Source organism: Macrobrachium nipponense, chromosome 6, assembly GCF_015104395.2.
Source record: "Macrobrachium nipponense isolate FS-2020 chromosome 6, ASM1510439v2, whole genome shotgun sequence".
Lineage (NCBI taxonomy): Eukaryota > Metazoa > Arthropoda > Malacostraca > Decapoda > Palaemonidae > Macrobrachium > Macrobrachium nipponense.
Window position 1 is genome coordinate 100,294,243 of NC_061108.1, and position 27,500 is coordinate 100,321,742.

Consider the following 27,500-nt stretch of genomic DNA (forward strand, 5'->3'; position numbering starts at 1 on the left):
AAAAGATGATTGTTTCGGGACCTTCGTGCTTGTAAACAAGGACTTGGAGAAGGAGAGCAGTAGGGCTTAAAGAGTCCCCAAACTCTTGAAGTAAGAGGGCTGCCAGCGTCTTGTAATCTGACAAACCCGGAGTCCGAGTGATTTTCAGAGTCCGAAATCTCTTCCAAATCCAATTCCGAAGAGGATTGTTTATTTCCAGTAGGAGACTGGCCTCTTGCAACTCCATCCCCACTCTCGCAAGAACGACGACCGCTTGTGCGATAACTTGCGTCCCTACGAGAGATAGGTTGATCCTGCAAAACGACCTTATCCTTCTCCTGGCAAGAGCGATGGCCGCTTGTGCGACACCTTTCTCCTCTGTCAGACGAAGGATGTCCTCTCTTATCGCTTTCTCCGGAACGACCTATGTCCTGACAAGGAATACGGCCGCTTGTGCGACAACTAGAGTCCTTGTCAGGGTAAAGGTTTATCCTTCCGAAAGCCAAACAAATCTTCCTGGCTTAATTGTCTTTTGGAAGAAGTCCGTCTCTTATTTGTCACTTGTGGCTCATTGCGCCGGGTTGACGCTCGTGATTCCTTGCGCCAAGCTGGCGCTTCTGGCGCATTTCGGCAGGGTGGCGCTTCCGGCGCTTCTGGCGCATCTGGCGCATTTCGGCAGGGTGGCGCTTCTGGCGCATCTGGCGCATTTCGGCAGGGTGGCGCTTCTGGCGCATCTGGCGCATTTCGGCAGGGTGGCGCTTCTGGCGCATCTGGCGCCTCTGGCGCTTCTGGCGCATTTCGCCAGGCTGGCTCTTCTGGCGCATATGGCGCTTCTGGCTCTTCTGACTCGTATGGAGTCTCAAACTCATCTGGCGCATTCTGCGCATTGCGCCAGGTTGGCGTTTTTGGCGCATTCTTCATACTCCTCCGAGTATAAGCCGAAACTTCGTTTCTTCTTTCTTTTCCCTTCGTCGTCTTCTTTATAGGAAGGAAAGAGTCCTTTCTCCTGGGAGTTTCCTTAGTAAAAACTCCTACTAAGGCTGAAAGTTGCTCCTGCACATTTAGGATAATTTTTGCAGCCGCACTCTCTTTTTCCTTCCCTGATTCAGGTGAGGAATGTCTCGAAGCGGAAGGAAACTCCGATTTCCGTTTAGGAACCAATCTCCTTTTCTTTCTTCTCACAAGGTGATAGATCGGAGAAAAGCTCAGGGCTTGAATCCCAAGTAGGAGCCTTCCAACTTCTCTTTAAGGGGCGTGACAGTTCATCAGAACTCCATCCCCTTACATTCGGTGAAGAATCTGACGAAGAAAAACACTTCTTTAGGATGCTTTTTCGATAGCGATCCTTGGCAGTTCGGGTCGTCACAGAATCTGCCGAGGGGACGCCTGATCGGTGGGGATTCTCCGTAACCTCCGTAAGGCTTTCGACATTCCTTCTCCTCTGGGCCTGTGAGCTTGGAAGAGGTCTAGGCCTGGGAGCGAGACAGAGCCGATAAGACGCACCCTCCACTGCACTAGGGACACTTAATTCACTATCACTGTGCTTACCTTTCAACGTCAGCATTTGACGTTCCCATCCTTTGTTTGTAGCGCAGCTTTAAGATCTGCAATTTCCGTTGCCGGATTTGCAGTCGTTAGTACTAGAGGAAGAAGAATAGAGGTTTAGGGTTAGGTGTTAATTTAATAGGCTCGTTAGAGCGAGACCTACTTACGCTTCTGGAGGAAGCCTTCCTAGCCCTATCTATATCTAATTTCCTTAAATATGAATTTAAATTCTTCCATTCTTCCTCATTCATATTTACACACTCATCACAGGTGTTAGAAATTGAACATTCATTCCTTCTACACCCCTTACAAACTGTGTGAGGGTCTACCGAAGCTTTCGGTATCCTCACCATGCATCCCTCATTTACACACTGTCTTCTAACCGTAAAGCTAGAATCCGACATCATGAGAAATATCCAAAACCAAGTCCAAAAAACAGTCCACGAAAGAGTATGCCAAACCAAAGATCCAATACGTCACCAAAATAACCGGCTTAGAAGATCAATAGCGATGAAAAATACGAAAATCAAATCAGGAGTAACAACAACAATGTTGCTGTCACGGCCGATAGAGAAAATCTGTCTTAGAAAACGGGAATGATTCCTATTCCCGCCACCAGCGGCGGGGCGGTGGTAGATCACCCTGACCTACCTGTAGTGTGCCGCGAAATTCGAATTTCTATCGGGGACGACGGAGTCTATAGCTAAGTATATATCTGACAGGTAAGTTGAATGCATAAAAACGAATTTCTCGCCTCCTCTAGAAAGTTGCTGGGGAGCAGAACGAACTCTAGAGGGAGACTCAAACGGAGAGAGAGACGAGCGAGGAGAGGGAGAGGGAGAACGCCTCGACCTCTTCACAGGAAGATTGTCATCCTTCTTACGGCGACGTGGAACAGTCTCTCTCGAAGAAAAAACATCTCTAAGTTGCTGCTGAAGAGACTGGAGAATCTTGCTTGTAGGTGAAGCCTCCTTTTCTGGGGAGGGGCTGATCCTGTGAGCAGGCGAGTGGCGAGGGGACGCCTTCTTCCTACTCCCAGGAACCGCCACTTCACGCACCTTATAGCGACTGCGGCGCTCGAAAGAAACATCTAGGAAAGACTCCGCCTCCGAAGAATCCTTACGCTTCTTCTGCGGAGGAAAAGCAGCAAACGCACTATCAGGCGACGAGCAAAGTTCCGGAGAACAACTTGGACGTGAAGCGTCCCGAACGCGAGCCGTCCTTTTCAGCAGACGTGATGCGGCATGAGAGCTCCACCCCTTGCGCGGGGAGGAAGCTTCAGAAGAAGAAAAGCACTCCTTGAGAAGATGTGCACGCGCACGCTCCTTGGCAGTCTGGGTAGGTTCGTCAGACGCTGCCGAAGGCACGCCAGATCGGTGGGGGTTCCTCATAACCCTCCTTCGACTTTCGACATCCTCTCTCCCCGTAACCTGGGAGTCAAGCAGAGGTCTAGGTCTAGAGGCGGAATGAGGCCGATCTGACGCACCCTCCACTACACAAGGGGCACTTTCACTGCATTTCTCTTCACTTTTGCTCTCCAGAGCTAACACTTTTGATTCTAAGTTACGAATCGATTTAAGAATTAGCGATAAAGTATTACCTTCTACCGACACTGCTTCAGGGGCCAGAGGCAACACTACAGGGGTAGGAGCATAATCTACAGAAGGAGGGTTAGCAGGAGAATCATTAAAATCTTGCCTACCTGAAACACTCCTGGAGGAAGACCTCCTTAACCTATCTCGCTCAAGTTTCTTAAGATAGGTTTCATACGCCTTCCACTCAGACTCTGTTAATCTTTCACACTCCTTACAATGACTTTCAAACGTACATTCATTCCCCCTGCAAACCTGACTTTCAAACGTACATTCATTCCCCCTGCAAACCTTACAAACAGAATGTGGGTCTACTGAAGCTTTCAGTAGCCTACCTCTACATTCGGACATAGAACAAAATCTAGCGCTAGCAGAACTAGACCCTGACATCTTGATCAAAGAAAAATCAATACCAAAATCAAATCAATCCAAAGTCAACGTGTGCCAAGCCACCGATCCAATTCAGATACCAAAGAAAAAACCAAAAGGGATACTCAAGTAGCTAGTAAGTTTCCAAAATCTGGACGGAGGTGCTGCAAACAGGTGTTTCCAGCACCGGCGACAGAAAAATTATGAATAGAAAATGGGAATGGTTCCTGATACCCGCCTCCCAGCGGCGGGAATGGGTACTAACCACCTGACTCCCACTGCGTGTGTCGTAAGTGTTAAAATTTCTGTCGGATTCGGAAAAATACAGCTATATATATATCTGACAGGTAAGTTTCATGAACAAACAGGTGTTTTCAGCACCGGCGACAGAAAAATTATGAATAGAAAATGGGAATGGTTCTTGATACCCGCCTCCCAGCGGCGGGAATGGGTACTAACCACCTGGCCGACCACTGCGTGTGTCGGAAGTTTTTAAAATTCTGTCGGATTTCAGAAAATACAGCTATATATATATCTGACAGGTAAGTTTCATGAACAAAACAGAATATTAAACCTTACCCTTTCTCCACTAGTTTCAGTAATGTTTGATTCTGTAATAATAACAATTGAAGAATTTCACTATTGGAAGGTTCCTGGCTGGTTTCTTCCGTTTTGGGACCTCTCTTCTTTTTGGGTTGTGCCGGTGGAATATTGTCATCATCGCTAGTTTCGCTGAGATTATGCACATCTGCTGATACTACGACTTTTTTGGACATTTTAATTGGTTGATTAAGTCGTTGTCCCTCGTAACAATAATTAGGGGAGGGTTGTAGTAATGGTGAGGTGTAACAGGTGTTGCCTGTGTCCTGTCAACTTCAAATATGGCAGTTTGATTCCTGTCAACTCGCACTTCTCTGGTTGCTCCGCCCCGATGGGTGTGGTTTGTGCTTTCTTACGACTGTCTGGGGGAGGAGCCAGGGGTGTGCCATAGCAAAACCAGTGGGTCTGAAAGGCTGAAGCCTCTCTCTCTAGAACCAGTGTTCTTGGGGGGCTGCAGGCGATCACCAACCAGCGGTGGGGATCGAGCTGCAGTCCTGGTCGCGCCGTTCCCCTGGGGAGAACGGCTGGACCGAGAACAGCGGCCCCGATCTCGTGCGTCAGAGGAACTGCAGCTGGTTGCCCTACCCGTCTGGTCCCTGTGGGAGCGGCGGTCAAGCGACCTGCAGAGACCACCGTCGCGGTGAGACCGGTGCTTGTCCTCATGGAGCGTCGAACCACTGGCGCCAGCGATCGGGGGAACCCCTTGCCAGCCTCAGCCTGTGGTCGGTCTGGGATCATCACGTCAACCTGGGTGACCGGCTGGTCGCTACGAGAGCGAGAGCTGGCCTTGCAAGAGTTGCCTGAGCGGCTCTAACCAGCCTTCCACTCCGTGCCGTAAGCCTGGTGCCGAGCGAGCTCTGGCGTCTGGTTCTTGGCTGTACGGCCACCGGCAGGTGACCGTACATTCGGTACCTCTTGCGAACGAGCGGCCGAGACAGAACCTGGTGTAGCAGCAGAGCCCCTAGCACCAGGCGAGGAAGTACCGGTGTTAGCCGGTACCCCTCTGGTCCCCGTAGTCTTCTTCCTTGCGGAAGGAGAGACGGGCCCCGCTCCCAGAGGAGCAGGAGGACCAGCGGAAGGACCCCCCGTCCCACCAGAGTGGGATGAGCCCTGAGAAATTCCCGAAGGAGCCTTCTCAGGAGGGGAGGAGGTAGCCTTCTTCTTCCGCGGCTGGGTAGCCTTGGAAGTCGAAGGGGAAGAGGCAGCTGCAGATGACGAACAAGATCATGAAGACAACAACGACACCTTCCTCCTCTTCCTCTTCTTCTTCGTCAGCTTCCTCAGGACAGACGTAAGGTCGGCCATCCAGGGCGGAGCCGGGGCTGCTGTTGCCGAAGCAACAGGGCCTGGACGCACCTGTCTAGACAGACCAATGTCTGGGGCAGCAACACCGCGAACAGGGATGACGTCAGCAGGCATGGACACATCTGGAACAGCAGGAACAGCAGGAACAGCCAGCACAGCGTCGGCAGGTACGGCAGGCACCACAGGTAACACAGGAGGCGGAGCAGCAGCCAGCGCGGCGGCACGCCCCCCCTCGATACGGCGATCGGCCCCTACACAGCGGCTGTAGGTGAGACAGACACCACAAACGGTGAGTAAACCAGGTAAGGAGGGGCAGTGTACCCTGGAGTCGACAAGGTGGTTGTCGTCATGGTCACTGCTCCAAGGGACCGCACCAGACCCCGCCAAAAAGTGAAGCAGCCCCTGGACACTCGGCACGCCCTGCGGTCCCAAAGACGCCCACACCTGACCAAGGTCATCCCTCACGGCAGAAGCACCTCTGGAAGCAAAAGTCGGGTAAATAAAAGGAGTTCCCCCTCGTGCGGGGGGGGAGCCCCACCCCGAACGAACGGAAGACCCCGAATACAAATGGACATCGGGTAACGAGCGCCCTCCTCTACGCTCAACGGGTCGGGCAAAGAAGAAGGGCCCCGAAACCCCCCGCGAAGGGGAAGGTGCCATACGTGGGAGCTGAATACGGGGGGGGGGGGGGGGGGGGGGGGTGGGGGGGGGGGGGGGGGGGCAGGAAAGAAGACAAAGAATCGGTTACCAAGGGAGTCGCGGGAGAGCTTTCCGACGACTTCTTGGCAGGCCTTCGCTCCCCCACCCCGCGCAACACCCACTGCACCACTGACCAATACACGGCTCGGACCGAGAGCCTTCACGCCCTCGGCACCAAGCGCAAGTGCATAAGGATCAATTCCCGGTATGAGCGGAAACCTTGATCCATAATGAAAATAATACATGAAATTAAAAAGAATACTGCATTTACCACTTCACTTTCACTTCACACGAAAATAAATGGCTCGGGCCGAGAGCATTCACGCCCTCGGCACCGAGCGCAAGGGCATAAGGATCAATTCCCGGGTATGAGTGGAAACCTTGATCCAATAATGATAATAATACAAGAAAATGAAAAAGAATACTGCATTTTCAATTTCACTTTCTCACAAAAATAAAAGGCTCGGGCCGAGAGCATTCGTGCCCTTGGCACCGAGCGCAAAGGGCAAGAAAATAAATGAAAAATGAAGAAGAGCACTGCACTAACGATTTTCACTTTCACACTTTCACCCCAAAAAAAATACAAGGCTCGGTGCGAGAGCAGTCTCGCCCTCGACACCGAGCACAAAAGAATGGGGATCGAACTCGGGAAAAGTTCTAAATTTCCCACATTTACGCCCCTCCATCCCGGGGCACAGTCGCCAGGTAATGGAAGGGCACGGAGATTACTTCAATCCTTGGTCCATTATTCATTTGAAATGACAATTTGTCCAAAATTGCATTTTTCCTAACTATACAAACCTGAGGTCCTTTTACAATAGGAAGGTACTAGCGGCAGCTGGATAGGTCGTAAGCTTTCGAACAAGGGGTTCGGTAGTTAACTGCTTGTCCGACAGGCGCGCGCGCGCGACTGGGAGGTAAACAAATCACTTTTGCTTTTGGCCCAAGCAAAAACTGCAGAATGAGGGGTGGCATGAGGTGGGGCTATGTGTTTAAAAGGTGGACCTCAGGTTTGTATAGTTAGGAAAACTGCAATTTTGGACAAATTGTCATTTGTTCCGACACGGCATACAAAAACCTACGGTCCGGTTTTACCTTTTAATAGAAGAATCACTTCTTGGTGGAGGAATCTGAGTCTTTGTGAACAGACTGGTGTTCGCCCAACCTTGGAAGCCTCCCTGGTCGTAAGAGCGAGGGAGGGATCCAAGCCTCTGTCCGATTGATCGGGGTGTGCACCGCAGGATCAATGGTCAGACCTCTGGACCGAGTACTAAGAGAGAGGCAAGCGTATCTCTTCGTACCAGCAATGTAAGAACTTGTTCCTGTACAGGAGCAAATATAAAGTCAGGGTTTGACTCTTGTAGGCATCCACTTCCCCCCCTTGTAGAAGGAAGTGGTGGATATTCTGCTCCTATCCCTATGGAAAGGGATAGGATGGGGCTCTGTCATTATAGCCTCACCTGCATCTCGTCCTCATCCAGCGTAGTGACGACCGTGGCCACCCTCTGCCCACAGGTAGAGGAGTAGGAAAAGACGGGAAGAGGGAGCCAGTCACTCACTCATTCACACATCCATCCACACAGTCACACCAGGACTCGATGCTGTTTCAGCCTGCGAGGGTCTGGGGTTAGCTACACAACTTGTTGAGCAGCCACCACGGGTCCCAAGGAAAAGGTATCCAAGGACCTGTGGGCAATATCCCGAAGGTAAGAAGGACGTAAAGGTAGTCTGGTTCGACCAGACCCCTGCCTTCAGGACCTGCGCCACGGAGAAGTTCTTACGAAACGCCAACGAGGGGCCAATACTTCTGACTTCGTGAGCTCTCGGACGGGACGTACGGATGTCGTCACTACCATCAGCCTCATACGCCCTCCTGATGACCTCACGCAGCCAGAATGAAAGAGTGTTCTTGGATACCTTCTTTTCTTGGTTTACCCCTGGGGTGCTAACTAACGAGACGTCGGATACTCAGGCCTGATGGTGGTTCCGTAGTTCTCTTCAGATAGCGCCGTAGCGCCTCCCTCACGGACAAAGCAGATCTCATCCGCATCATTTATCGGTGAAGTCCAATAGGGAGGGAATCGTGAATGACTCGAACCTGTCGTCAGGGATCGACGGTTTCTGAGTCTTCGCAACGAAGTTCGGGACGAAATCGAGCGTCACAGATCCCCATCCCCTGGATCAAACCCTGGAGTGTCGTACATCATAGGAAAGACCATGAAGTTCCCCTACTCTCTTCGCCGATGCCAGGGCCAGCAAGAAGAGGGTCTTGAGGGTCAGATCCCTGTCTGACGACTCTCGGAGGGTGGCTCGAACAGGCGTTCGAGTCAAACTCCTAAGGACGAGAGTCACATCCCACGCAGGGGGCCTGAGTTCCCTGGGTGGGCTAAGACCTTTCGAAGCTCCTCATAAGCAAGGAGATCTCGAACGAGTTCGAGATGTCCAATCCCCTCAGTTTTCAGGACGAGAGCCAAGGCGGCTCTGTATCCTTCTTTGGACTGTGGGGACTGGAGAGGAGCTTCTCTACGGCGAAGAAAAACGAGGAAATCCGCTACCTGCTGAAGAGTGGCTCTGTGAGGAGATAGACCCCGTCTACGACACCAACCACAGAAGACGGCCCACTTCCCCTGGTACACAGCTGCAGAGGACTGACGGACGTTTCAGCCATCTCTGTTGCTGCGCTACGAGAAAAGCCTCTCGTTCGCAAGAGATGGTGGATAACAGCCAGCCGTGAAGACGTAGGGACTGGACTGCTCGGTGGTACCGCTCGACGTGTGGCTGGGCGAGAAGGTTGTGCCAAGGGGGAATCTCTCTCGGTTCTCCTGCGAGAAGAGCCAGCAGGTCCCGGAGGTACCAAATGGCCTGTGGCCATTTGGGAGCCACCAGGATCATCCAGAGATTCGGGGTGACCAGTGCTCGACTGATCACCTTGCGAATCAGGCTGAACGGGGGAAAGGCATAGACGAAGAGGTTGTCCCACGGGTGTTTAAGAGCGTCCTCTGCAGCTGCCCATGGAGGGTCCGGCACGGCCGAGAAGAACACCTGGAGCTTCCTGTTGTGCCGGGTGGCGAACAGATCCACGACTGGTCGCCCCCACAGGTCGAAGAGCCTTTCCGCCACGTCCGGTGTAGAGACCATTCGGTCCCTATCACCTGATCCCGACGGCTGAGCGTGTCTGCTACTACATTCCTCTTCCTGGAATGTAGCGTGCCGACAGCTCTATTGAGTGTGCCTCGGCCCACTCGTGCACCTGCCGAGTCAACTGGTACAACGGGAGAGACCACTAGGCCCCCCTGTGTTGTGACGTAGGCCACCACCGTGGTGTTGTCGCACATCAACACCACTGAGTGTCCCATCAAGCGGTCCTGGAACTCTTGGAGAGCGAGAACGCTGCCTTGAGTTCCAGTACATTGATGTGAAGGTGCTTGTCGTTCTCGTCCCACACTCCTGAAGTCAGCAACTCCTCCAGGTGTGCGCCCCATCCCTCGGTCGATGCGTCTGAGAACAGCTGCATGTCCGGGGGGGGAGTGCGCAGAGGCACCCCTCTAAGAGGTTCCTGTCGTCCAGCCACCAGGCTAGGTCCTGCCTCACCTCCGGTGTCAGTGACACTGGAAAGCTTGGGGGATCCGTCGCCTGTGACCAACTCTCCTTTAGTCTCCACTGAAGAGACCGCAGGTGTGGAAGACGCCCGTGAGGGTGACTAACTTCTCGAGTGACGACAGGTGTCCGATCACGACTTGCCATCGCTGAGCTACCTGTTCCTGCCGAGACAGGAACTGGTTGGCTGCCTCCCTGAATCTGCTGATCCAGCGAGTCTGGCGGGGAAGACTCGCCCTGCTACCGTGTCGATCAGCATACCCAGGTACTTCATCCTCTGCTTGGGCTCGAGATCGGACTTTTCGAAGTTCACAACGATCCCCAGATCGCGACAGAACTCGAGCAGTCGATCCTGTCCTGTAGCAACTGCGAGCGGGAGCTCGCCAGGACTAACCAATCGTCGAGATACCTCATCAGACGTATCCCGTGCGAATGGGCCCAAGCAGACACCAGAGTGAACACTCGCGTGAACACCTGTGGGGCGGTTGACAGACCGAAGCAAGTGCCCTGAACTGGTACACCGTCCCGTCGAGGATGAAGCGGAGGTACTTTCTGGAGGACTGATGAATGGGTATTTGGAAATACGCATCCTTCAAGTCCACTGAAAGCATGAAATCGTTCTCCCTGATAGAGTCGAGCACTGAGCGTGCCGTCTCCATCGTGAACCGGGTCTGGCGAACAAACCGGCGAACAAACCGGTTCAGGGGAGAGAGAGATCTATCACCGGGGCGCCAGCCTCCCGTAGACTTTTCCACCAGGAAGAGTCGACTGTAAAAGCCCGGTGACTGATCCGTGACGATTTCTACAGCTCTCTTGCTCAGCATGGTCTTGATCTCCTGTCTCAATGCTACGTCCTTCGATGACCCTGGGAACGTACGACTGCTGTTGGACCGGGTTGGAGGTGAGGGGTGGCCGAGATTCGAAGGGTAATAGATATCCCTCCGAAGGACATCTACAATCCAGGTCTCGGCGCCGTAGCGCTGCCAAGTTGCCCATGGCTGGCCAGGCACCCCCCCACTTCCGGCAGCAGGTGAGGGGAACGCCGTCCCTAGCGTTTCCCCCCTTTCTTCGACTTCTTCCCAGAGCCTCACGGGAGAGGAGGAGGGCTGGGAGGAGGGCTGGTTACGGCTCCCCTTGGTAGAAGTCGAAGAAGACAGAGTCTTTCCCCGGGGCTTCGACGCAGCTACGTCTTAGCCACCGAGGAAGCGCTAGCCGAGCTCTTAGACTTGGCCGCAGTCCGAGGCTGCCCAGAAGCCTTCGAGACTGCCTGGTGAACCAGGACGGTCACTGTCGTCAGTGCGCCGTCTGTCCACCGCAGCGTCCACCATCTCTCCTGGAAAGAGAGACGTGGAACTCCGTAAAGGTCCGTTGCGAAGTCCCAACGCCGCTTCACGCCCGGCCGCCCCTGGAAACCGAGTAAGGGGGACAGCGTCCTTCGTCGGAGAAAACCAGGTTGGCCCACAGGTTCACCGTCTGGTGGGCAAGGAAGGAGATGGCTCTTCCTCCAGACTGGCAAAGTCTCCTAAAGGCCGAGTCATCTTCGGGAGAAATTCCCCCGGAGTTGGCTGCGACCTTAGATACTGTGAGGGACCACAGATCTAGCCAGGAGACGGCCTGGAAAGCTGCCATGGCGGTAGATTCCAGGCCGAGTGCCTCTTGCTGCGAGAACCATAGGTTCTCGGACAGGAGCTGCTGCAGAGACACACCCGGAGTCAGCTGGCTAACTCCGGGTTCACCTGTTTGGGGCGGCATCGGGTCTTCAGATGGCACGTAAAAACGCCGCTGTCGCAGCAGAGGAGGTGGAAGCAGCTTGCTCGACCTGCAGACTTGAGCGAACCGTCTTGTCCGGAGACAAAGCGATTCAACCTGGTCCACGTACTGAGTCCGCAAGCTCAGAACGCGGCAAACCCACCGTCGGTCTGGGTTCCCTCTTCGGGCCCCAGAACGACTCGAGCCGGGACGTGGGCTCGGATGGTGGGAGCGGCGATCCTTCCGCGAGGTCGTTGTGCTGACGAATCAGCGCAATAACCTCGGCAAAGTTCCTCTGGATCTCAGGAGTGACTGCGTCCTGCGGATGTCGGACCATCCAGTCCCTCAAACAGGAGCATCTCCCGAGAACCCTTCCTCCCTCAAGGGGAGGAACAGCGACAGACCCCTCTCGGTCTCCTCCAACCACTTGTGCGTACGACCCTGGCTGGTCGAGAACCGTGCCTGGTACGTACGACGACGTGGTGGGATCCTGAGGGGCGCACCCCTCACGATCACTCCTCAATACCTCGCCCCTCCCGGTGTAACCCGCCCGGAGGTTGAAGGTATGGGAGAGGCAGACCTGACGCTCCCTCCTCGCTCGCTGGCAGAAACCCAGTGGGCTTGGAAGATGCAGGCGATCGCCAAAACCCGCGGTGGCGATCGAGCTGCAGACCTAGTCGAGCCGTCTCGCTGTGGAGAACGGCTGGACCGAGAACAGCGGCCCCGGTCTCGTGTGTCAGAGGAGCTGGTGCTGGTCGCCGTACCCGATCGCTCTCTGTGAGATTGACGGTCAGGCGGGACCGGCGAGTCCACTGTCACGGTGAGACCGGTGCGTATCCTCACGGTGCGTCAGTTCGCTGGTACCAGCCGTGGCTGGTGCCGGCGAACGGGGGGTGGGGACCTCTTCCCAGCCTCAGCCCGTGGCCGGTCATGGACCGTCACGTTCGCCCGGGTAGCCAGCTGCTCGCCGCGAGAGCGAGAGCTGGTCTGGTGAGAGTCGCGTGAGCGGCTGTCACCAGTCTTCCGCTCCGTGCCGTGAACCTGACGCTGAGCGACTCAGAGATCTGGTTCTTGGCTGCACGGCCGCTGTTAGGCGGACCGTACACTCGGTAACCTCTCGCGAACGAGAGCCGAGACGGACCCTGCTGCCGTGGCCGAACCACTAACAGCAGGTGAGGAAGTGCCGGTGTTAGCCGGCACTCCTCTGGTCCCGTAGTCTTCTTCCTTGCGGAAGAAGAGACGGGTCCTGCCCCCGAAGGAGCAGGGTGACCAGCGGAAGAACCCCCCGTCTCACCAGAGCGAGACGGGCCCTTAGAAGTTACCCCGCAAGGAGACTTCTTGGGGGGGTGGGGAGGCGACCTTCTTCTTCTTCGGCGGGGGAGCCTTAGAAGAAGAAGGGGAAGGGGAAGAGGCGGCAGACACGACGACGACGACGAAGAAGACGATGAAGACGACGACGACACCTTCCTCCTCTTCTTCTTCTTCTTCGTCAACCTCCTCAGGACCGACGTCAGATCTGTCATCCAGAGCGGAGCCGGGCTGCTGTTGCCGAAGCAACAGGGCCCGGACGCACCTTGTCCGAACAGATCAGCATCGGGAGCAGCGGCGCCAGGAACAGGAACAACGTCAGCAGGTGCAGGCATCACAGGAACGGCAGTAGAGACGGCAGGAGCAGGTACAGGAACGGCAGCAGTGGTCAACGTCACGTCGTGAACGGCGGCTGGGCAGGTACGGCAGATTGTGCAGGCGGTCCAGATGGACGGACCAGCGGCACAGACATCCTTGGTACTGGTGGGAGGTCCAGGGGCGAGCTCTTCGGGCACACGAAGTCCGGTCGCGGCAGCACGGCAAACCCCAGGTGGCGGCAGGGCACACTCCCCCGAGGTACGGCGACTGGCCCCTGCACCGATGTAGTAAGGTAGGTTGTTACAAGATGATCCGCGTGCGGGGTTGTGCACACCACGGTGAGGAGGTGAAGCGTAGCCAGGTGTTGTAAGGGTCGTGGTGGTGGTCGTAACCGTCGCATGGGTGACCGCCACGGAGCCAGCGAGATGGTAGAGCAGCCCCCTGGACACTCGGCACGCCCTGCAGCCCCAACGATGCCCACACCTGTCCGAGGTCGTCCTTCGCGGCAACCGCACCTGAGGAAGCAAAAGTCGGGTGATTAGGAGGATCCTCTACCCGCTCGCAGCGAAGAACGAACGGATAGAGGACCCAGAGTACAACTCGACGTCGGGGTATCTAGCGCCTTCCTCCACACTCGACAAGTCAGGTGAGGAGAAGGACTAGAAACCCCCCCCGAAGGGGAAGGGCGCCAAACTGGAAGCTGAGCGGGCGGCAGGAAAGAAGACGAAGTGTCCGTAACCAAAGGAGTCGCGGGAGAGCTTTCCGACGACTCCTTTGCAGGCCTTCGCTTTTCCTCTGCCCCTCATACAAAGTCCACTGCGCCTCGGACCAAATTATTACATACTTCACATGGCTCGGCTCGGGTGCATTCGCGCCCTCGCACCGAGCGCACAAAATATGAGGGTGTAATCTCCGGGAATGAGCGGAACTTTCCGCATTTACGCCCTTCGGTACCCGGGCATAGTCTCCGTGGGGTAGCGAGGCGAGGAGATTCCATCGTTGACCAATAAATCACAATTAATTAGAAAGAGAGAAATGATTGTACTTACAATGATTCTTTCATACACAAACACAACCATATACTCAGGAAAGCAAACGACGAGAAGCGGGCAGAGAGCGTCGAACACACACGTCCACTCGCTGTGAGGCCGAAAGCAAGTGATTTGTTTACCTCCCAGTCGCGCGCGCGCGCCTGTCGGACAAGCAGTTAACTACCGAACCCCTTGTTCGAAAGCTTACGACCTATCCAGCTGCCGCTAGTACCTTCCTATTGTAAAAGGACCGAAGGTTTGTATGCCGTGTCGGAACAAAGAGTACTTTTACACTTTTACACACACACAAATAGTAAGATAGAACACAAATATCCTGAAAGCACACGACGATAAAGCGGGCAGAGAGCGATGAAGAGCATGTCTACACACCAGCAGGCCGAAAGCAAAAGGGATTCTTCACCTCCCAGTCGCGCGGTGCGCGCACTGTCGGACAAGCAGTTAACTACCGAACTTTCTTGTTCGAAAGCTTACGACCATCCAGCTGCCGCTAGTTACCTTCCTATTGTAAAAGGACCGAAAGGTTTGTATCCCGTATCGGAACAAACATATTTTACGAAGACCTCACATGCTTATTTTAGTACTTATGGGGTTTTCATATATCACATTATGTTGACAGAGCTTCAATCTTTTGAATGGTATGCTTAAAGCTGTAATTGTATTCTTGCTTCACCAATTAAATATCAAGTGAATAAGGCCTGGCCAGCACGATGACAATGGATTGTCCGTGGTTGTTTACCCTACAGAGGTAAAATCTGATTAGGCCTAAGTCATGACATGGAATTCTAAAGATATATTAGGATTTCTGTCAGCAGGACCAATGTCCTCTGTCTTATACTGACTCCTAAGGTTAGAAATAATACTAACTTTGGTAAAAAAAAAAATGCATGAAACTGAAATTAAGTAGGTATCAAAACATGGTTCAAGTGTTTAGCAAGAAATAGGGTAAAAAACCGCATGGTACAGGGGTGGACCATGTACGATCAATGTGTACAACCCCAAAAAAAGTACATTATAACGCGTCCTGACATCGGAGATGGGCATCAGACGCGACTTGTTGTTGGTGAGAAAAGGAGCTAAAGACCTCTACTCTGGTTTCAGGACGCGTTATAATGTACTTTTCTTGGGGTTGTACACATTGATCGTACATGGTCCACCCCTGTACCATGCGGTTTTTTACCCTAGCTAGTACTTACGTATTTTACTTGTATTAGCTAACTCCCCTGTTCGTTTTCAAGTAAAACAGCATAAACCTAATCAATCGTCTCGCAAGGAAAAGAACCGACCATCCACACACAGACTTCAAGCATACCTAGGCTTCAGACAGCCTTCACGCTTTCGCTAGTACCTAGGCTAGGTACATGCTAAACCTTACCTAAACTGAATTCTTTACTATATCCTACTAAATACCTAATATAGCCAGAATTACCAAATAGCCTCAATTTAAACAAGGAAAACATCGTTATCATTTCCTCAACAATTACTTTCACAAACACAACAAAAACAATAAAACAGGGTGTTACTTTGCTTTTACCCTTAACGCCGCCGCCCCTCCCTGTCAAAACACACACCCCTTGTCAACACATTTCTTCATATTCTAAAATCACTGATATACTATAATGTAACCTTATGGTGAATTTTGTTGTAAAATATGAACAGAGTATGATTTTATAAAAACGCATTCACAAATTACTCCACATATAACTAATATAATTCATCAATTAATAATACCTATCTACGTCTAGCGTCCCACGAAGCGGCGTCGTCTGTTTGTGTCAAAACAGTCACAACTGATGAATATTGAAAAACTTCAGTGACTCCTCATATTTATTTCTAATGTTTTGGTGTAAGTAAGTAGCATAAATTATGTGTTCCGTTTTTTACCATTTATATAGTAATTATTATGGAAATATAATTTTGTATATATATCAGATGGACTACATGTGAGAGGCCTTTCATATGGCGTCATCTACTCTATCTTTCAACTAAAACATATGAGTTTGCGACATAATACAAGTGTAGGAAATATACTGCATAGATCGAAGTGTTATTCGTTATGCAACAATTGTGGATTTATTTTTATAACTTTATTTTATTATAGTAATAATTTGTTACTAAGCTACGATTGTTGGTAGAAGTATGCATTTTCGTTTATCAGCGAACGTGGTTGCCCTGTGTACGACAAAATGAACCTACTTTTGGAAAACGCTGTCTCTGATAGAAGAAAAACTGGACAGGATATGAATATGAATATCATGAGTATAAGGAAATCTCTATGCTTATGAGCCCGGCTTCATTCAAGCTTTTATTCCCTACTGACATTTTTTCTTAAGAGGATATGTTGAAAGCATCCACAAAAATAAGGCGACGTATAAGCACATAGTTTCGAGCTTGAAACTAATATTTACGTCTTGAAAAAAATTATGGAAGAAAGTTGTCTATATGTCTGTTGTCATACAAACAAATATTGCAGCAGCACGAGAAATTGGATTATTAGTGATTTACGTGTTTTCCGAAGGTAGGAAGGTGAAAATAAGACTCAGAATAATTACCAGAGAAAGAGTATCATTGACTTAATCTTATACACTCAGACAAAGAAACGTAGAACATTTCGTGCCAATGGACATAGAACTTAATTTTTTGTTTTACCTTTTGGTCCCATAGGTAACAATTTTCACAGAGAAATTAAAAGTGCCTTTGGTATGATCACAAGTTACTGCAGTGAAATGACAGTATCCAAATCCAGAGTCAGTAGCATAGCAGCTACTAATTCTCAGTAAAACTAATTTTCCTGGAGTGTTCGAAATCAGCGGATTGATAAATGTGCAATGAGTTTTATGTTGCCTGTATGAAAACATATTAATACGGTAACAAAAAAATTTGGCTGTTTTTAAAGCTCTGACGTTATCTAGCAGCTCATACGAGCTGCCTGTGAATGCTTTAAAATGTCGCTTTATTGAGAATCGTTACCCTATGTCAGGGGTTTTCAACCTGGGGTAGGGGGTACTCCCAGGGTTTGTCAGGAGGTACATACTCCCCACGGGTTGTTAGGGTTAGGGGCCTGGCCGCCCACTTCCTGACAGCCAGGACACCTCTACTGTAGTTCAGATGGTAAGCTTATAAGAGTGAATTGCCTTTCCTCACTGCAAAATGAAATAGACAGATACTTTCCTGACGTCTGAAGAAAACTTAAAGCTAATCTAGCGACCCTTTCCATACAGATGCTGCTTTTGTTAATGATGCTATTAAGGAAGAGCTTATTGAACTTGAATGGCTCCAGTGCTTGTGATCTATTTGAGGAAAAGTCTTTAGTCAGGTTCTGGTATAAAATATCCAAATCAAATCCACATGTCGCAGAGGAGCCTCTCCGTTCTCAGTTGTTTTTTCCCATTAACGTAGTATCTGTGTGAAACTGGGTTTTCCAGCTTACTTGTCATAAAATCAAAACTAAGGTCTCGAATGAATGTGAAAGCCGGCCTTCGATGTGCTTTAGCAAAAGCTGTTCCCCTGCTGACTAGGCCAGCTGATGAAAAACAGTTTCAGCAATCTCATTAACTCCCTTTGCTGCCGATGTAACCTTGAACATTTACTGCATAGAAACAGGTGAATAATAATAATAATAATTTTTTTTTTTTTATGGAATTCTTTGTGTTTACAATAATACTGGTTATATCAAGAGAGTTATGTACTTACTTTCCTTCAGCACAGTACTTGCAAATATACAGGATGGATTTTTTTTCGTATATTGTTTTGCTTTCTTTATACGAAGTGGAGGGGGTACATTACTGTTACTGAAAAGACCAGAAAGGGTACGTGGTGAAAAAAAAGGTTGAAAACCCCTGCCCTATATAATTAAGAATGACTTTTGCTGCCTTTATCTGGGTTGAAGATAACATTTTCGCATAATTTTTTTATTGTACTGATCTTTTTTCTTGCAAGATAAGTTATTTATTTTCAGTGATGGGTATTTGTTTTTATAGTACATAATATTAATAATAATAACGTTAGTCTTATGGGTCAGAAGCGTTTCTTAGCAGCTCTTTCCTTCTCATTTTTTCTATATGGATACTGTTTGAAATAAGGACATAACGTTTATTCATAAAAGAACTCTTCCAAAGACATTTAATTCTTTCACATTATCAGCCTTGAAACAAGCAGCGACTATTGCTACGCGGGATATGTCGCGTGATCGTCACGTATCTTGAATGAGCAAAAGATCGTGTTGGCATTATCTGACAACAACAACGTTACATATCCTCTAAGAGATAATTCTGAGGTTTCCCAAATGTTTCCTATCTGGATTTCATAGCTTCTTTGTAATTGTTTACTTTGGAAAATAAGGCAGATCCTTCAGTAAACAGTAAGAAGTTTTCACCACTAGTTACTGCTGGTTATGTAACTAAAATTATGTATAGGTTCAAGTTTTCCCATTGTCCTGTTACTACTTGGTTGACTCAGCGATGGCCATGCACAATAGCACTGACAAAACAAAATCGCTATATAGCGGTCGCGTATCGACACAAGGCTTTTCCTCTTAAATGAGTCTGGCAATGCTCATTGAATTTTCCCTGGGGATTCTTAAATACGAAGAAAAATTATTATGGAAATTGAAGAGGCGTCCGGCTTGTAAGAATCACGGCCTGATTTCTCAGTCTTAAGCTTATCAAGTTGACGTATAATTCCACTGTAATACTAGGAACTGTTTTACTAACGTCAAGCTGTATGTGTAAAATGAATATAGACTCGTACCCCAACCACGTAGTTTCTGATTTCAAAACCGTATTACACAATTCGTCAAAAGAAAGAGAGAAAAAAAGAGGTTCTAAGACATTAAATTGTGTAGCTGATAATTAAAAGTTATGATTTATAAGTAAACATTTCGTCTAATGACTCCGTCAGTTCAATCGCCCTTTCATGCATGCATATACAGGGGATTTTCTTCGTGTCAGTGGGGGAAATTATTTACGCTGGTATTTCATTCATGCCACCGGTGAAAAAAAAAAAAACATAATATGGAAATAAGAAATATTTGAACAGCAGAATGGTAAAGTACATTCACTCTCTATCTTAAAGTTAAACGCCGAGCTGTAAAACTTAGATAAATTATTATACGGAATGTATATGGAATGTGAACACACTTTTTTCAACATATGCCTTATCATTGTTAAACCATGGACCCTGCAAATATGAGCCCAGTGCCCTGCTACTATAGCATCCATGCACATACATACGTGGTGTGGGTGTGTGTGTGGTGTGTGTGTGTGTGTGTAAACCCTTTTCCTATAACGGGGAATGGCTTATACGGATACCATACCCTGACTGTGTTCTTACCCAGAATTCTGAAGAAAAACTGGAAGCAGAAGTGAGAAAATATGAAAAAATAATTGTAAAAGAAGTCAATGCCATAAGGGCAAAATGCTAGGCAAATATGTGGCTAAATGATTATACATAATATATATATATATATATATATATATATATATATATATATATATATATATATATATATATTGTGACGAAGTGGCGTAGATTATCTGGGTCTGGATACCATTAATACTTGGTGCATGAAATAGTCAAAGATCTGTGTCTGTACACCATTAATATTTGTTAACCCAAATTGCCAAGTATCTGGTTACTACACTTACCATTTGTACTTGCTAATACAAGAGACCCTTTTATTCCTGGGTCTGGGACACCCTTTGTACTTAGGGCACAGTTCATTCAAGTACCTGGTTGTTACTTACCTCACTACAGACAGACATCTGACCCTTCATCACAAATACTAAACGACTGAATACTCTAAAGGTAAGAGTGATCCCTTTTTTCTAACTGAACAGTCAAGAAAACAATCAGTCTAAGTTCATTAAAATATGTGTGAGGTAATCTTAATTAAAGGGCATCACTCTTGCAAATTCAGATTTAAGTATTTCCCTGATTCTGTTTTATTTGTGGGAAACGTCACAATTATCACTCTATATTTCTACCTAGACAAACAAAATATAGCTTAATAGTTATGTACTGGTGGAATAAAATGCTCACATAGATTTTAAATACAAAAATTTATTTATAAATTCAAAATTTATAAATGAAATTCACAATCTCAGGGAAATTGTTATTACTTGAAATCAAAAGTTTAATTAATTCTTGAGTTAATTATTATGAAGCAAAATTAAATCAAAGTTTATCAAGAAAATTAATTAAATTAAATCATAAAGCAATAATTAAATTTGAAATTAAATTTAATTAAATGCAAGTTAATTCACAAATGTAAGATTCAAAATTTATACAATAGAATATTATTCAAACTAATTAAACAAAATAAAGACAATGCAGAAAAACATAATGCATAATATGAAAACAATTAAAGCATTGACAGTATACACATTAAATATATAAAAATGGAATAAGTCAAAAGAACAAAGCAAAAGATAAATGTTTAGAAATGATAAAACCAAGAAGTGCACTTCACAACATTTGTAAAAATACCTTATACACCGCTGCAGCGTCAAATCAAAAGGCCTGTTACAATTTTACACTTTTTCACTATTTTCTTGGCGCCTTCACAAAAACCAATAGATACAAAACTGTGTTCAGATTCCACAAACAACACATATATTACTAAGAATTATATAAAAATGAGTGACCAGCTCGTTACGTTGAGTTACTGAACAGCCTCGCGACCGAGCGAGAGAGAGAGAGTATAACGCACGCCGCCTATGTCTCAAAGCGAATCAAAGAATCCCTCTCGCCCCATAAGCGTATGGGGTGGGCGATTAGTCTCTAGTTCAATACGAAAACATATTACGTCATCTCTATAGGAATAGCTAATACAAGACTCCTTTGTTCCATTACAGGTCCGCCCGTGATGTGTTTACATCGATAAAAAAATGCTTGACTAAGACATTCTCAAAGAGCAAAACAACTCCCTCCCAAAGGCTTATGAGCTTTCACTCTCTGTGTGTTACGGTACTTAAAAATGAAAAGTGGATCACTTAAGGCATGTTATCTTTAAAGTTTGGGAAATGCTAACACAGAAAAGAAACAAACATTTCATACTACGATACACAAGTTCTGATGTGAATTAATCATATTACCACAATTATAATTGCATTCCAAACTTACATTATAAGATTCCCCCCCCCCCCCCAGAAGATTAGTTATTCCGGGGTTGAATCCAACGATTCACAACGGGATAAATAATCGGCAACTACATTGTTCTTACCAGATATGTGCTCAACCTTTATATTATACTGTTGCAAGCACAAAGACCACCTGGTCAGTTTTTGATTATGGTTTTTCATCCGCTGTATGAATGACAGTGGATTGTGATCAGACAATACTAACACTTCTTCATTCCTAGGTCTGTTCACATACACTTCAAACTTTTTCAATGCTGTGATTAAGGCTAGAGTTTCTTTTTCAATAGTTGCATAGTTTTTCTGATGCTTTTTCAGTTTCGAAGACAGGAAACACACAGGGTGTAGAAGGTTATTTTCATCTTCTTGAAGTAGAACAGCTCCAATTCCACAATCAGAGGCATCAACTTGTATCACAAACTTCTTATTAAAGTCTGGAGCTTGAAGCACGGGTCTTGAAGTTAAAATGGCTTTTACCTTCTCAAAGGATTCTTGACAGTCTGGAGTCCAGACAAACTTAGCTTTGGGACTAGTTAAGTCTGTCAAGGGAGCTACTACGGCTGAGAAATTTGGACAGAAACGACGATAGAATCCAGCCATGCCCAAAAATCTTTGTAGTTGCTTCCTAGTAGTAGGAGGGGTAGCCTTACGGATACCTTCCACATTAGCATTCACCGGAGCGAGAAGGCCTTTTCCAACTTCAAACCCAAGGTACTGAACAGTCGCCTTCCCAAACTCACTCTTCTCTAGGTTGACTGTTAGTCCTGCCTCTTGTAGTTTCTTGAAAACTTTCTTCAGGATCTGCAGATGTTCTTCCCACGTTGTAGAGTAAATGACTATGTCATCAAGGTATACACCTATCTCTATAGATCCTAGCAGTTGATCCCATCACTCGTTGAATTGTGGCTTGGTGCATTCATCAGAACCAAATGGCAATACATTGTATACTGATACAATCCAAAAGGAGTAATAAAAGCTGACAGCAACTTTGCATTTTCATCTAAGGGTATCTGATAATATCCTTTCAATAAGTCTATCTTGGAAACAAACTTGGCTTGCCCAATATCGTCAAGTAACTGATCTATAAGAGGCAAGGGATAATTGTCAGCCATAGTAATGGAATTCAGTTTCCTATAATCAGTACACATCCTAAAGGAGCCATCAGGTTTCTTCACTAACACACACGGAGAACTGAAGTGACTTGAACTGGGTTCTGCTAATCCATGTTGCAGCAAATACTGAACTTCTTTCTTCAGAACATTTCGATGATAAGGTGATAAGCGATAAGCTCTTTGCTTGAACGATTTTCCATCTTCTTTGATCTTGATTTCATGTTTGGTCAGATTGGTACATCTGGGTACATCTGCAAAAATATCTGTGAAGCTTCTAATCACTTCACTCAATTCCTCACCTTACTCAACAAATTTTCCAAAATTGAAGAATTATTCATCTTGCTTTCAGCTCCCAATTCATAGCCGTCATCGTCTTCTGTAGATGAAGTTGTCTGTATTATTGACACAGTTTCAGTTCTAGTGTCTGAGAAGTCAAGGTTTTCAAAGGTTCACATGTATCTTCCTCTGTCGTTTTCTTCTCTCTGGTGTTTCAATCACATAAGTTCTATCACTTAACTTCTCAATTATCCTGTAGGGACCTTGAAATTTATTTGTAAGGGGAAATCTCTTGACTGGCAGAAACACTAACACTTGTTGACCAACACTAAAACTTCTTAGCTTAGTCTTTCTGTCATAGTTCTTTTTCATTTTCTCTTGACTCATTTTCAGATTCTCTAAAGAGAATTTTCTAATCTCTTCCAACCTTTTCCTTACGTTCTTCACATACTCTCCTTGGATTTCCTCTTTATTTTCTACCCAATTTTCTGCAAGAATCTTCAAAGGTCCTCTCACTTCTCTTCCAAAAATCATCTCATTAGGTGAACATCCCATGCTTTCTTGATAAGCATTCCTAACTTCAAATAACATTAAGGGTAAACCAACATCCCATTCTCTTCCTGACTCAGAACAATACTTTGTCAACATACTTTTCAATGTCTGGTGGAACCTTTCCAAGGCACCTTGAGTTTCTGGAACAACTTGGAAGTAAAGTTCGTTCCTCTATCACTTTGTACAATTTCTGGTATACCAAACTTGGAGAAAAACTCCAATAGTTTCTCAGCAACTATCTTGGCAGATATGTTTCTGACAGGGATCGCTTCAGGATATCTGGTAACAGGACACATTAATGTCAACAGATATTCATTTCCTTTCTTCGTCTTCGGAAGCGGTCCAACCATATCTATAATCACCTTGTTAAAGGGTTCTCCTCTCACTTCTATAGGTTGTAAGGGGGCTTTCTGAATGGTTTCATTAGGTTTTCCAGCTATCTGGCAGGTATGACACTCTCGACAGAACCTGCTAACATCTTTATGAAGTCCAGGCCAGAAAAAATATCTCATGATCTTCTCCACAGTCTTCCTGACTCCCATATGTCCAGATTCATGAGATACCGCTACCACTTGCTTTCTCAATGGACATGGAATCAAAATCTGATGATATTCGCCCCATTCAGCATTTCCGGGTATATCTGAAGGTCTATACTTCCTCATCAGCAAACCTTCCTTCAGATAATAACACGTAGGAGTTTGTTGCATCTCTTCCTGATCAACAACTCTGAAGAACAAATCAGCTAATGATGCATCCCTCTTCTGCAAGTCCATTAGCTTCTCTCTTGTTACCTGTCCAACTTCAATAGTTGAACCATCAATATCTGCTACCTCAGCTACTGCAGTTTCACTTCTATCTTCAGGAACACCTTGACTACTCGGAGTCTCTTCAGGAACAACAGATGCTTCATTTTCTTGGGAAATCTCTTCTCGGTCAGCTCCACGGGAGGCATCACTCCCCTGGAACACTCAGCTTGTTTAGTTTCAGTCTTCCCTGTAGTCGGATTCCTCCCCACATTGTTCTTAACAGTCTGTTTGACCTGGTCACCTCTTACTATTTGACCAACAGGCTTGGACTGCTGATAATTCCAATAACACTCTTGACTGTAGTGTCCTGCTCTTCCACACTTGAAGCAGACAACATTAGGCTTTTGCAACTGTCTTGCAAAATTAGATGAGGATTTCACATTAGCTTGCTGAGGAGTATTATTAGTTGCAGGTTTCCCGCTTATAAAATTGTTCCTGAAACCTGGATGAGACTTAAAACCTGGGCGTGGTTGACTCTGGTACTTGACATTATAATTGCGCCTGCTACTAATTATATTGTAGTCTTCACTCAGTGTAGCAGCTTTGTCAAGTTTTTTAACCTCTCTCTCTCTCAAATAGGCTCTTATATGCTCAGGAATACCTTTAAAATATTGCTCTAAAACAACTAACTCTTCTAACTCTTCAAAAGTTGTAACTTTAGCTGCCTCCAACCATCTTTTAAAACACCTTCTCACTTTATAAGCATAATCCAAGAAAGTTACTTTTTCATCCTTTCTTAAGTTTCTGAATCTTTCATTGTAGTACTCTGGGGTCAACTGGTATACTTGTAGCACATTATTTTTGAGCACCTTATATTCTTTACACTGATCAGCTGTTAAGGCTAGATAAGCACTTCTCCCTTTACCAATCAAGACACTTTGTAGCAAAACTGACCATTTATCTTCTGGCCATCCCATACCTGAAGCCACTTTCTCAAAGTGATCAAAGAACTCATCTGGAGCCTCTTCAGTAAACTTAGGGATTAACTTCTGCACTCTTACTACATCAAATGCAGGGTCTTGATTACCATGGTTAGGGTTAGACGGTGTTGCAGGTAATGTGGATCTAGCTCTTATCAATTCCATCTCCCTTTCATGTCTTGCAATTTCTCTTTCCTCTTTTATCCTTTGCCTTTCATCTTCTGCAGCTTTTTCTTCTTCTCTTTCTCTTCTTTCTTGTTTTTCCCTGTCTATTCTGTCTTTTTCAGCTTGTATTCTCTCTCTTTCAGCCTGTATTTTCAGCTTAATCAAACTTTCTTCTGCTTCTATGCGTCTGAGTTCCAACTCTGCGTCACTTTTCTCTTTCTTTTCTACTTGCTTATTTATAAGATCAGCCTGTGCTACATTCACCAACTCTTGAGCTAGTTCTAACTCATCATCATCAGTTATTCTACCAGAGTCTATCAATGCTTGCATGACAATGCATTTGATTTGTGCTTTTATCATGCTACTAGTCACATGACAACCACATGCTGCTGCTAAAGCACTCCACTGTGCCTTAGTCAGAGTAGTTTCAGACAACACTTGGATGGAAGGGGCTGCTAAAAATTCCTGAGTATCGAATGGAGCCATTTTTCTCAAATACAATTCTTACAATAAAATGCAAAGACAAATATATGGTCACTCTTCTAACAAAATATATTCCTAACACCACCAGTATAAGCTAGAGTGATAATGTGATTTGTTTTCCTCCCTGGTTTCTGGGGATCATTGATACTTGGTACATAAAGTGCCAAATATCCCGGGTCTCTGGGCACCATCAATACTTGTAGTGCCGAAGTGGTGCTAGTATCTGGTTCTGGATACCATTAATACTTGGTGCATGAAATAGTCAAAGATCTGTGTCTGTACACCATTAATATTTGATAACCCAAATTGCCAAGTATCTGGTTACTACACTTACCATTTGTACTTGCTAATACAAGAGACCCTTTTATTCCTGGGTCTGGGACACCCTTTGTACTTAGGACACAGTTCATTCAAGTACCTGGTTGTTACTTACCTCACTACAGACAGACATCTGACCCTTCATCACAAATACTAAACGACTGAATACTCTAAAGGTAAGAGTGATCCATTTTTTCTAACTGAACAGTCAAGAAAACAATCAGTCTAAGTTCATTAAAATATGTGTGAGGTAATCTTAATTAAAGGGCATCACTCTTGCAAATTCAGATTTAAGTATTTCCCTGATTCTGTTTTATTTGTGGGAAACGTCACAATTATCACTCTATATTTCTACCTAGACAAACAAAATATAGCTTAATAGTTATGTACTGGTGGAATAAAATGCTCACAGATTTTAAATACAAAAATTTATTTATAAATTCAAAATTTATAAATGAAATTCACAATCTCAGGGAAATTGTTATTACTTGAAATCAAAAGTTTAATTAATTCTTGAGTTAATTATTATTAAGCAAAATTAAATCAAAGTTTATCAAGAAAATTAATTAAATTAAATCCTAAAGCAATAATTAAATTTGAAATTAAATTTAATTAAATGCAAGTTAATTCACAAATGTAAGATTCAAAATTTACACAATAGAATATTATTCAAACTAATTAAACAAAATAAAGACAATGCAGAAAAACATAATGCATAATATGAAAACAATTAAAGCATTGACAGTACACACATTAAATATATAAAAATGGAATATGTCAAAAGAACAAAGCAAAAGATAAATGTTTAGAAATGATAAAACCAAGAAGTGCACTTCACAACATTTGTAAAAATACCTTATACACCGCTGCAGCGTCAAATCAAAAGGCCTGTTACAATTTTACACTTTTTCACTATTTTCTTGGCGCCTTCACAAAAACCAATAGATACAAAACTGTGTTCAGATTCCACAAACAACACATATATTACTAAGAATTATATAAAAATGAGTGACCAGCTCGTTACGTTAAGTTACTGAACAGCCTCGCGACCGAGTGAGAGAGAGAGAGTATAACGCACACCGCCTATGTCTCAAAGTGAATCAAAGAATCCCTCTCGCCCCATAAGCGTATGGGGTGGGCGATTAGTCTCTAGTTCAATACGAAAACATATTACGTCATCTCTATAGGAATAGCTAATACAAGACTCCTTTGTTCCATTACAGGTCCGCCCGTGATGTGTTTACATCGATAAAAAAATGCTTGACTAAGACATTCTCAAAGAGCAAAACAACTCCCTCCCAAAGGCTTATGAGCTTTCACTCTCTGTGTGTTACGGTACTTAAAAATGAAAAGTGGATCACTTAAGGCATGTTATCTTTAAATTTGGGAAATCTGAACACAGAAACAAACATTTCATACTACGATACACAAGTTCTGATGTGAATTAATCATATTACCACAATTATAATTGCATTCCAAACTTACGTTATAAGATTATACACACACATATATAACCTACTAGTGTGTGTATATAGATAAATACATACGTACATGGAAGTATTCAACACTTAATCATGTGAGAAACAGAAATAAATTTCAGACTCACAACAGGATCCAACACA

General features: G+C 46.0%; 1 protein-coding gene across 4 annotated transcripts in view; it reads right to left on the reverse strand.

The window, feature by feature from the left end:
• Positions 1-15,892, reverse strand: part of LOC135216709 (coronin-7-like) — a 502,494-nt gene extending 486,602 nt beyond the window's left edge. For all 4 annotated transcript variants that reach the window (XM_064252162.1, XM_064252161.1, XM_064252160.1 and 1 more), the window contains exon 1: positions 15,842-15,892. The gene's annotated coding sequence lies outside the window, so the exon portion shown is untranslated. The remainder of the gene's footprint in view (positions 1-15,841) is intronic.
• Between the last annotated feature and the right edge of the window lie 11,608 nt (positions 15,893-27,500).